The sequence below is a fragment of the Heptranchias perlo genome, chromosome 10 (assembly GCF_035084215.1).
Source record: "Heptranchias perlo isolate sHepPer1 chromosome 10, sHepPer1.hap1, whole genome shotgun sequence".
Classification (NCBI taxonomy): domain Eukaryota; kingdom Metazoa; phylum Chordata; class Chondrichthyes; order Hexanchiformes; family Hexanchidae; genus Heptranchias; species Heptranchias perlo.
The window spans coordinates 55,716,724-55,729,348 of NC_090334.1; the positions used below are offsets into that span (position 1 = coordinate 55,716,724).

Genomic DNA, 12,625 nt, shown 5'->3' on the forward strand with positions numbered 1-12,625 from the left:
AGCTCTGCAAGCATGTTTTAGTGGAACACGATCTTTGAAATGTGAAAGATTGTCTTGTGAATGTCTGCACTTTGTATTCTGAAGCAGTAATTTGTTGACTTTACGTATGCTCCTGATAAGCTATTTAATCTGCAAAACTGAACATTGGAGCAGATGGCTTTTAGAAGCTGGGTGACTGCATACTCGTGCCTTCTTGTCTCTGAAAAAGCAAAACATGAAATACTGTCGTAAGGCATTGAAACAATGGCAGTTATTACCCATCATTAGCAGTCAACCCTTTTTTATACCTACTCGGCACTACCAGAGTGCTATAGGGCTGTGAATTATGTTGAATATAAAATGCTTAAGTATTTGGGCAAGTTGAAAATTAATGAAAATGTCTTTACGGAAGACATGTTAAAGAATTAACTTAGAGTCATAGAGTCATAGAGTTATACAGCACGGATAGAGGCCCTTCGGCCCATCGTGTCCGCGCCGGCCATCAAGCCCAGTCTAATCTAATCCCATATTCCAGCATTTGGTCCGTAGCCTTGTATGCTATGGCATTTCAAGTGCTCATCCAAATGCTTCTTGAATGTTGTGAGGGTTCCTGCCTCCACAACCCTCTCAGGCAGTGAGTTCCAGACTCCAACCACCCTCTGGGTGAAAAAGTTCTTTCTCAAATCCCCTCTAAACCTCCCGCCTTTTACCTTGAATCTATGCCCCCTTGTTATAGAACCCTCAACGAAGGGAAAAAGCTCCTTAGTATCCATCCTATCTATGCCCCTCATAATTTTGTACACCTCAATCATGTCCCCCCTCAGCCTCCTCTGCTCCAAGGAAAACAAACCCAATCTTCCCAGTCTCTCTTCATAGCTGAAGCGCTCCAGCCCTGGTAACATCCTGGTGAATCTCCTCTGCACCCTCTCCAAAGCGATCACATCCTTCCTGTAGTGCGGCGACCAGAACTGCACACAGTACTCCAGCTGTGGCCTAACCAGTGTTTTATACAGCTCCATCACAACCTCCTTGCTCTTATATTCTATGCCTCGGCTAATAAAGGCATGTATCCCATATGCCTTCTTTACCACCTTATCTACCTGTTCTGCCGCGTTCAGGGATCTGTGAACTTGCACACCAAGATCCCTCTGACCCTCTGTCTTGCCTAGGGTCTTCCCATTCATTGTGTATTCCCTTGCCTTGTTAGTCCCTCCAAAGTGCATCACCTCGCACTTTTCCGGGTTAAATTCCATTTGCCACTGTTCCGCCCATCTGACCAACCCATCTATATCGTCCTGCAGACTGAGGCTATCCTCCTCGCTATTTACCACCCTACCAATTTTTGTATCATCAGCGAACTTACTGATCATACCTTTTACATTCATATCCAAATCGTTAATGTAGACCACAAACAGCAAGGGCCACAGCACAGATCCCTGTGGTACCCCACTGGCCACAGGCTTCCAGTCACAAAAACAACCTTCGACCATCACCCTCTGCCTTCTGCCACTAAGCCAGTTTTGTATCCAAAGTGCCAAGGCACCCTGGACTCCATGGGCTCGTACCTTGTTGACCAGTCTCCTGTGCGGGACTTTATCGAAGGCCTTACTGAAATCCATGTATACCACATCCACTGCGTTACCCTCATCCACACGCCTCGTCACCCCCTCAAAAAATTCAATCAAATTAGTCAGACATGATCTTCCCTTGACAAAGCCATGTTGACTATCCCTGATTAATCCTTGCTTCTCCAAGTGGAGACTAATTTTGTCCTTCAGAATTTTTTCCAATAATTTTCCTACCACTGATGTTAGGCTCGCTGGCCTGTAGTTCCCCGGTTTTTCCCTACTCCCCTTCTTGAATAATGGTACTACATTAGCGGTTCTCCAGTCCTCTGGCACATCCCCTGTGGCCAGAGAGGTTCTGAATATATGTGTTAGAGCCCCCGCAATCTCCTCCTTTGCCTCACACAGTAGCCTGGGATACATTTCTATTTACATGGGTAAGATGGGTATAGAGGGATATGGGCCAAGTGCAGGCAATTGGGACTAGCTTAGTGGTATAAACTGGGCGACATGGACATGTTGGGCCGAAGGGCCTGTTTCCATGTTGTAACTTCTATGATTCTATGATTTCGTCCGGGCCTGGGGATTTATCCATTTTTAGGCCTGCTAAAACCGCCAATACCTCCTCCCGCTCGATGTTAATATGTTCGAGTATGTCACAGTCCCCCTGTCGTATTTCTATGTCTACGTCGTCCTTCTCCATAGTGAAAACAGATGCAAAAAATTCATTTAGAACCCCTCCTACACCTTCCAGCTCCACACACAGATTGCCATTTTTGTCCCTAATGGGCCCTATTTTTTCCCTAGTTATCCTCTTACCCTTAATATACTTATAAAACATCTTAGGATTTTCCTTTATTTTGCTCGCCAGTGTTTTTTCATGGCCCCTCCTTGATCTCCTAATTTCCTTTTTAAGTATCCCCCTGCACTTTTTGTACTCCTCTAGGGCTTCCTCCGTCCTTAGCCTTTTGTATCTGCCAAAAGCCCTCCTTTTTTTCCTAATCCATTCTCGTATATCCCCTGACATCCAAGGTTCCCTGGAGTTCTTGGAACCACCCTTGACCTTTACGGGAACATGTTGCCATTGTATGGTCTCAATCTCCCTTCTGAAAGACTCCCATTGCTCTGATGCGGATTTTCCGACAAGCAGCTGATCCCAGTCCATTTTGGCCAGATCCTGCCTTATCCTATTAAAATCGGCCTTCCCCCAATTTAGAACCTTTATTTCCGGCCCCTCCCTGTCCTCTTCCATGACCACCTTAAATCTCACTGAATTATGGTCACTGTCACCAAAGTGCTCACCGACTAGCACTTCTTCCACTTGGCCGGCCACATTCCCTGGAATTAGGTCCAGTACCGCCCCCTCTCTTGTAGGACTTTCTACATGCTGGCTCAAAAAGCTCTCCTGGATGCACGTTAAGAATTTTGTACCCTCTAAGCCTTTTACACTCTGAGTATCCCAGTTAATATTGGGGAATTTGAAATCCCCCACTATTATTACCCTATTATTTGCACAATTTTCTGAGATTTGCCCACATATCTGTTCCTCTATCTCCCCCTGACTGTTTGGGGGTCTATAGTACACTCCCATCAAAGTGCTTGCCCCCTTTTTGTTTTTAAGCTCCACCCATATGGCCTCATTTGAGGAACCTGCTAATATATCATCCCTCCTTATGGCAGTAATTGATTCTTTAATTAATATTGCGACCCCCCCTCCTCTTATACCTCCCCCTCTGTCTCGCCTGAAGATTCTGTACCCCGGAATATTGAGCTGCCAGTCTTGCCCCTCCCTCAGCCATGTCTCTGTGACAGCAACAATATCATACTCCCATGTGTTTATCAACACCTTCAGTTCATCCACCTTATTTGCAAGACTCCTTGCATTAAAACAGATGCCATCCAGCCTTGCTCTTACATATTTGCCCTGTCTTCCAAGCTGACTTGTTTTTTTCTCAATATTTGGCTGCACATCACCCCCTATTATAGCTCCACTCTGTATCCCATCCCCCTGCCAAGTTAGTTTAAACCCCCCCCCAACAGTGCTAGCAAACCTCCCCGCAAGGATATTTGTCCCGCTCTGGTTCAGATGCAACCCGTCCGACTTGTACAAGTCCCACCTTCCCCAGAAGCAGGCCCAGTGATCCAGGAAACTGAAACCCTCCCTCCTGCACCAACTCTTTAGCCACGCATTCATCTGTTCTATCCTCCTAGCCCGTGGCACTGGGAGTAATCCAGAGATTACAACCTTTGAGGTCCTGCTCTTTAATCTACTACCTAGCTCCCTAAATTCTTGATGCAGGACCTCATCTCCCTTCCTACCTATGTCGTTGGTCCCAATGTGGACCACGACCTCTGCCTGCTCACCCTCCCCCTTGAGAATGCCCTGAAGCCGCTCAGTGACATCCATGACCCTGGCACCAGGGAGGCAACAAACCATCCTGGAGTCACGTTTACAGCCACAGAAACGCCTGTCTGTTCCCCTTACGATAGAATCCCCTACCACTATAGCTCTTCCACTCTTTTTCCTCCCAGCCTGTGCAGCAGAGCTACCCCTGGTGCCAGGAAGTTGGCTGCTGCTGCCTTCCCCTGATAAGTCATCCCCCTCAACAATATCCAAAGCGGTATATTTGTTTGAGAGGGGGACGGCCACAGAGGACCCCTGCACTGCCTGCCTGTACAACCTTTACCTGCGGTGTGACCATCTCACTTCTTGGGAGCTGACTCTTCTGGGAATTTCCTTTCAACATTTGGGCAAAGTAAAATGTGAAAGAAAGAAAGATTTGCATTTATACAGCACCTTATTATGTTTATCAAAAACATCTCAAAGTGCTTGGATTACAGTGTGTGTGTGTGTTATAATTGTAATCTTGCCTAAACTATTAAGGTACAAGTTTCCTCTCTCTGCTAGTAAAAGTCTTTTGGCAAATACCTTTGCAGCCCCAATTTTAACCCCGCCTGACCGATGCGAATGGGTTGATTGGGTGGTTAAAATGGCGGGAGAGGGGGTTCCTGATATGTTCTTGCAGCCAGGCGGAGGCCCACTTTCAATGGAAAGGTTGCAGTCTGATGATGTCATTGACGCCGCAATGTAATCCGGTGAAACTGGAGCCCGTCCAACTTGGAACCCAGCAGTAAAAGCTGATTGGAAAAGTGATTGGAAGTCTATTGACCCACTGATGCAGTATAAAAGGGCCACTATAGTTTCCCATCTTTTGTATTATCCTGATGGATCTACATTCTTTATGGTTTTAATGTCCTTGCTATAATGGGGCACCCAAAATGGCACACAGTACTCTAACTGTGACTTAACCAAAGTTTTGTACAAATTTATCTTTCTTTACCTTTGCATTCTGTGCCCCTTGGCATGATTTGGGAATAGTTAACTCAGACAACCCCATACACAGGCAGACCAAAGATAATTTAAATGCAGGGTATTTTGCACAGATCCCAAACAATGGCCCATTTGTTCGCAATATCTGGTCATTCAGGAAACATCCAGCACCTCGGCATTGACATACTTCTTTGATATTTTCCAGTCATTGAAGGGAGGCTATTTAAGAATCAACACAGACCTCAGAAGACAGCCAAAGAAAGGCTACAAAAACAGTAAAGCAGCAGAAATGATGCGAAGGGAATAGGTAAATCCACCTTTTCAGGTAGGACAGATCAAATCCATCTTTCTACATTAAGTAAAAATCTCACAAGTGAGCCAGCGTACACGTGTTCTTTACTTTTGTAATGGTACGTGAACAGAATTTGAACTGATTGTGCCAAGTCATTTTCATTACTCTCATTGTTCTCTATGTTTTGACTACTGTGGAATAAAGCAGTTTCTGAACTGAGCCAAACAATATCTTGCCTAATGTTAAGTCCGTTCGCCTTCAGAGAAATTAAAGGAGTACATGTGCTTATGATATGGAGATCTACTCCAGACCACGAAGGAGTTTCATTATTACACTCCAAAATCCCATTTCAGTTAGTGGTGAAGTGGCAGTTGGTCACCTAGTTAATTAGGTGATTGGTTAGAACTGGTAATCTACTGTCAGCTGGGGCTGACTCAGGTGAATGGCATTCTAGCTAGCATAAATTTGGAAGGGTTTTGCTAATGCACGGAGTAGCAGCTATTGACGGAGTCTAGTTTTGACAGAGTCTATAATTGGGAATTTGGTGAGTGAGGGGATTTGGTGCAGTAAGGGATGAGGTGCATTTGATTAGTCAGCAGAGCGGAGAGGAGCGTGCCGAGAGCGGAGAGGAGCGTACCGAGAGCGGAGAGGAGCGTGCCGAGAGCGGGTCACAGCAATGACGAAACAAAACTGCAGTATGATGTTACAGGTAAGGCAGGTAGGTGATTGGTGGTAAGTATCTCTTCTATTTTCTTCTTAGGACTGTGGGCTAAGTAACTTATAGCATAAAACTAAATTTAAAAAAAAAACTAAACTTAATTTAATAAATTAAACAAGGCCAGTACTTGGTTCAACCTAAAAATAATTTGATTGGCATTGTAGTAATCAATTAAATAAATAAAATAGTTATGACAGGGCAGGAGATGTGTTGCAGCTGTAACATGTGGGAGCTACGAGACAGTTTTGTCCAGGGCGACTACATCTGCAGTAATTGTCTGCGGCTCGAGGAACTTCGGCTCCGAGTCGAGGAGCTGGAGTCAAGCTGCAGACATTGCGATGCATCAGGGAGGGAGAAAGTTACCTGGACACTTTGATCCAGAAGGCAGTCATCTTCCCCTTAGACTAAATACTGTAGAATTGGCACGTGGTCAGGGACAGGAGGGTGTGACTGCGAGTGAGGTAGGTACGGGGATCCAGGAGGTAGCATTGCAGGAGCCTCAGCCTCTGCACTTGTCCAATAGATACGAGGTTCTTACAGCCCTTGTGGATGAGTTCAGGGACTGCAGGGAAGATGAGCAAACTGGCCACGGCACCATGGTTCAGGGAGCCATTCAAGTGGGGGGAATAAAAAGGAATGTGGTTGTAGTAGGCGACAGTATAGTTAGAGGGATAGATACTGTTCTCTGCAGCCAAGAGCGAGAGGCTGTGTTGCCTACCCGGTGCCAGGGTTAAGAACATCTCCTCAGGGCTGGAGAGAAACTTGGAGTGGGAGGGAGAGGATCCAGTTGTTGTGGTCCACGTAGGTACCAACGACATAGGTAGGACTAAGAAAGAGGTTCTGCTGAGGGAGTTTGAGCAGCTAGTGACTAAATTAAAAAGCAGAACCACAAAGGTGATAATCTCCGGATTATTACCTGAGCCATGAGCAAATTGGCACAGGGTAAATCAGATCAGAGATGAATGCGTGGCTCAAAGATTGGTGTGTGAGAAGTGGATTTCAATTCATGGGGCACTGACACCAGTACTGGGGAAAGAGGAGCTGTTCCGTTAGGGCGGGCTTCACCTGAACCCTGCTGGGACCAGTGTTCTGGCAAACCGAATAAGTAGGGCGGTAGAGAAGGCTTTAAACTAAATAGAGGGGGAGAGGGCTCAGGTGGGGTGAAGTTTAGAATGATAAAGAGAAAAGACAAGGATGTAGTACAGGAAAATGATGGGGGTAATGATAAACAGAGTGTGTCAGGAAGGGGAAGAGTGCACTAGCAAATGGGGCCGGGGTAGGAAAGAATGGTAAAAAGACAAAATTAAAGGATCTTTATCTGAATGTGCACAGCATTCGTAATAAGATCGATGAATTGACAGCACAAATAGAAACAAATGGGTATGACCTTGTGGCTATTACAGAGATGTGGTTGTAAGGTGACCAAGGTTGGGAGCTAAATATTCAGGGTTATATAACATTTTGGAAGGATAGGAAAAAAGGTAAAGGTGGTGGGGTAGCTCTGTTAATAAAGGATGAAATTGGTATAATAGTGAGAAATGATCTTGGCTCAGAAGATCAAGATGTCAAATCAATTTGGGTGGAGGTAAGAAATAGCAGGGGAAAGAAATCACTGCTGGGAGTAGTACATAGGCCCTCTAACAGTAGCTACACTGTAGGGCAAAATATAAATCAGGAAATAAGGGGGGCTTGTAAAAAAGGTAATGCAATAATCATGGGCGATTTTAACTTTCACATAGATTGGACAAATCAAATTGGCAAAAATAGTCCTGAGGATAACATGATAGAATTTCACATCCAGTTTGAGAGCGAGGATCTTGGGTCTGAAACTACTGTATTAAATAAGGGCAATTAGAAAGGAATGAGGGCGGAATTGGCGAAAGTGGACTGGGTAAACAGATTAGATGGTATGATGGTGGATAAGCAGTGGCAAACATTTAAAAAGATATTTTATGACTCGCAACAAAAATATATCCCAGTGAGGAGGAAAGACTCCACAAAAAGGGTGAACCAACCATGGCTAACTAAGCAAGTAAAGGATGGTATTAGGTTAAAAGAAAAAGCATACAACATGGCAAAGATTACTGGTAAGCCTGAAGATTGGGAAAACTTTAAAAACCAGCAAAGGATGACTAAAAGAATAATAAAGAGGGAGAAAATAAATTATGAGAGTAAACTAGCAAGGAATATAAAAACTGACTGTAAAAGCTTCTACAAGTATATAAAAAGGAAGAGGGTAGCTAAAGTAAAGATTGGTCCCTTAGAGGATGAGACTGGGGAAATAATAATGGAAAACGAGGAAATGGCAGAGGAATTGAACAGATATTTTGTATCTGTCTTCACAGTGGAAGACACTAATAATATACCAATAATAGTAGAAAATCAAGGGGCAAAGGGGAGGGAGGAACTAAAAACAATCACTATCACTAGAGAAAAAATACTAGGTAAACTAATGGGTCTAAAGGCTGTCAAGTCCCCTGGACCTGATGGCTTGCATCTGAGGGTCTTAAAGGAAGTGGCTACAGAAATAGCGGATGCATTGGTTGTAATCTTCCAGAATTCACTAGATTCTGGAAAGATCCCAGCGGATTGGAAAACTGCAAATGTAACACCCCTATTCAAGACGGGAGTGAGACAGAAAGCAGGTAACTATATACCAGTTAGCCTAACATCTGTCATTGGGAAAATGCTAGAATCCATTATTAAGGAAGTAGTAGCAGGATATTTGGAGACTCATAATACAATCAAGGAGAGTCAACATGGTTTTATGAAGGGGAAATCGTGTCTGTCAAATTTATTAGAGTTCTTTGAGGAAGTAACGGGTAGGGTGGATAAAGGGGAACCAATGGATGCAGTATATTTGGATTTCCAAAAGGTATTCGATAAGGTGCCACATAAAAGATTATTGCATAAGATGAGAGCTCATGGTGTTGGGGGTAATATACTGGCATGGATAAAGGATTGGCTAACTAACAGAAAACAAAGAGTCGGGATAAAAGGGTCATTTTCAAAATGGCAATCTGCAACTAGTGGGGTGCCGCAGGGATCAGTGCTGGGGCCTCAACTATTTACAATATATGACTTGGATGAAGGAACAGAGTGTCTTGTGGCCAAATTTACTGATGATACAAAGATAGGTGGAAAAGCAAGTTGCGATGAGGACACAGTGTCAGCAAAGGGATATTGACAGGTTAAGTGAATGGGCAAAAATTTGGCAGATGGAATATAAAGTGGGAAAATGTGAAGTCGTCCACTTTGGGAGGAAAAATAAAAAAGCAAAATATTATTTGAATGGAGAAATACTACAAAATGTTGCGGTGCAGAGGGATCTGGGTGTCCTCATACATGAAACACAAAAAGTCAACATACAGGTACAGTACGTAATCCAGAAGGCAAACGGAATATTGGCCTTTATTTCTAGGGGGATGGAGTATAAAAGCAGGGAAGTCATGCTACAACTGTACAGGGTGCTGGTGAGACCACACCTGGAGTACTGCGTACAGTTCTGGTGCCCTTATTTACTTGCATTGGAGGCAGTTCAGAGAAGGTTCACTAGGTTGATTCTGGGTATGGAAGGGTTGTCTTATGAGGAAAGATTGAACAGGTTGGGTCTATGCTCATTGGAGTTTATAAGAATGAGAGGAGGCCTTATTGAAACATACAAGTTTCTGAGGGGACTCGATAGGATAGATGCTGAGAGGATGTTACCCCTCATGGGGGAATCTAAAACTAGGGGGCATAGTCTTAGAAGAAGGGTTCGTCCGTTTAAGACGGAGGAATTTCTTCTCCCAGGGGGTCGTGAATCTTTGGAATTCTTTATCCCAAAAAGCTGTGGAGGCTGAGTCATTGAATACATTCAAGGCTGAGTTGGACAAATTTTTGATCAGCAAGGGAGTCAAAGGATATGGGGAAAAGGCGGGAAAGTGGAGTTGAGGTAAAAGTCAGATCAGCCATGATCTCATTGAATGGCAGAGCAGGCTCGAGGGACCGAATGGTCTTATGGTCACTACTGTGCTGGCAGATACAGGACTTTGGGAGTCAACATCCTTTGACAACCAGGCAACCAGACTGCTTATGGAAGTGACTGATGCCACTGAACTCAAGTAGATACCCGTGGCAGACCCGAATTTGTAACACTCTTATTTATAAACCCAAAATGAGGTTGTCCTTATACTCAACTCACCTATCAATATAATGAAGCATTCTTTGAAATGTCCTAAAATGTGATAAAGTGCTATGTAACTGCACAATCTCTCTTATTCTATTTGCTTTGTTTAGGATTTAACTCAATAGTGAATCCCCTGAGTATTGGTGTAATGAGAGAATTATATAGAACCAGAGATGATTCCTGAATTTGATATTTGGATTCAGAATTAAATGAATTTATTGAACGATTGAGAGTAAACCTAATTTAAATTAAATTGAATCAATGAATCAGTGGGGTTCATTTTAACACCTCCGCCCACAATGGGCAGTAACATGTGCATGGGAGGTGTTAAAATTGGCCACATTCACACACCAGCCAAAGTTGCTCCATTTCCATCTGGTGCCATTTCCTCTTTGTCGACTTCTAAGTTAGCTGAGGTTTCTGTTACAAGCAGGTGGGGGCCTAATTAAAATGTAAAAGTCACGGCCCGATGACATCATTGGTGCCGTGACACTACCTTGACTGCAACTCTGGGGGAGGCCCATCTGGTGGCAAAGCTGCCAGAGAAACTTGGTGGGAGGCATCAGAGTGACCAAAAAAGGCCAAGGCAAGTTTTATTTCTTTTTTACTGTTCAGGTGGATTCCTTGCGGCATAGGAGGACCAGAACTGTCCCTCCAGGCCCTGGAAGGGATCTTTGGGGCTCCTCTGCCCCCGCTTTCTCTCTCCCTCTCCACATTGGCATATGTGCATGTTACCCCCCTACATTCTCATTGGCCTTGATATTTACGGGAAGTTGGGGAGGGTGTGGGGGAGGGCAAAAACGGCTGGGGATGTGGAGGTCCTGCCAAATTTAACAGCAGGACCTCATTATAATTTTTTCTTCCGTTTCCTGGCCGGCAGCCGGCCAATTTCACAGTCTGGCCGGCTGCCGGGCGGGAAAACTAACGGCAGAAGGCCACAGCCAGGACCATAAGAACATAAGAAATAGAAGCAGGAGTAGGCCATACGGCCCCTCGAGCCTGCTCCATTATTCAACAAGGTCATGGCTGATCTTTGACTTCAACTCCACTTTCCCGCCCGATCTCCATATCCCTTGATTCCCCTCGAGTCCAAAAATCTATCCATCTCAGCCTTAAACATATTCAACGACTCAGCATCCACAGCCCTACGGAGTAGACAATTCCAAAGATTCACAACCCTCTGAGTGAGAAATTCCTCCTCGTCTCAGTCTTAAATGGCGATCCCTTATCCTGAGACTATGCCCTCTAGTTCTAGACTCTCCAGCCAGGGGAAACAACCTCTCAGCATCTACCCTGTCAAGCCCCCTCAGAATCTTGTATGTTTCAGTGAGATCACTCTCATTCTTCTAAACTCCAGAGAGTATAGGCCCATTCTACTCAATCTTTCCTCATAGGACAACCCTCTCATCCCAGGAATCAATCTAGTGGGGACTGTCCCTGACAGTCGGGAGGGGGGAAGGTCAGATATCAGTGCTTGGGGGCAGGGGGGAAGAGAGAGGCCATGGTGGGCGGGAGGAAGGCCAGACTTTGGTACTTCAGTGAGGGGGGGGGGGTGGAGATTGCAGCACAGAGAGGAGATCGTTGCTTGATGGGGGAGGTCTGCGATCACGGTAGTAGGGAGAGAGAGGCCATGATTGGCAGAGCAGTGGCCGAAGGCTGACTTGAGGGTCTGGAGTGAGCACTCTTGCTCCTCCTGGCCCATGAGGATTGCTGGAAAAGGCACTTACCTGTGGAGCCGACAGCTCGTGCCTCCCTTTTACTGCCAGGTTTGAAATAGCTAGAGTTGGAACCGAAGATATCTTTCTTGCCTGATTTCAAAATGGAAACCAATTGGCTGTGGGACCAGGCCAGGTTGTTTGATTTTTAAATTTCTTGGGTTTCAGAGCCTTTTGTTTTAGGTGCTAATTAAGTTATACTCAGTTAAAGAATTAACAAGCCCTGGATAAACAGATAGCGGGGGTAATTTTAACTTTTGGCGATCATGTAAAATGGGCTATATTGGATTGGCGGCTTGTTATACACATCAATGGAAAGGAAAATCGGAGGTGCATAAAAGGGTGTATATCGCTAAATGTTAAAATTACCCCCAATGTGTGATCACCTGCTTGCCAGTCATTTTATCCCAGTCATTTTATGCTTTTGTGTTTTTGATCTTGATTGAGTGATGACTCTATCCCCAGAGCCTTTGGTCTGAAAGATAAATTGGAGACTTCTCTAAATGTCTTCAGTTCTACCTAGAAATCTAAAGTCTGGATTAATCGTTTGCATCATCTGTTTAAAACTTTGCATCATGAAGATCTATAAAAAGACCACTTCATTGAAGAGTTTTTATCACTTGTCAAGCTCCATAAGAAATACATTCTTAAAATGGATATTTTAATTTATGGACTGATTCTATCTTAATTATTTTAAAATATCATACTTTTAGTACTTTTCTGTGTCTTACTGCTTCTGTGTATTTTATTTGTAAGTAAATCTAGCCATTTTATCCTGTATGCATTGGTCTGTCAGTGTAGCTTTTGGCAAAGACAAGAGAAAGCATTGGACAACCCAAGTGATCTCTGGTAGCTGA

The 12,625-nt window shown here is 44.3% G+C and overlaps 1 long non-coding RNA gene across 5 annotated transcripts in view; it reads left to right on the forward strand.

Annotated features, from left to right (window-relative positions):
• LOC137326587 (uncharacterized) overlaps positions 1–12,625 on the forward strand; it is a 233,538-nt gene that overhangs the window by 77,595 nt on the left and 143,318 nt on the right. For 4 of the 5 annotated variants that reach the window (XR_010964227.1, XR_010964226.1, XR_010964225.1 and 1 more), the window contains exons 2-3: positions 5,081–5,200; positions 5,760–5,876. This is a non-coding gene — a long non-coding RNA (uncharacterized lncRNA). Of the gene's footprint in view, positions 1–5,080; positions 5,201–5,759; positions 5,886–12,625 lie in introns of all 5 variants that reach the window. The other variant, XR_010964228.1, reaches the window with a different exon arrangement.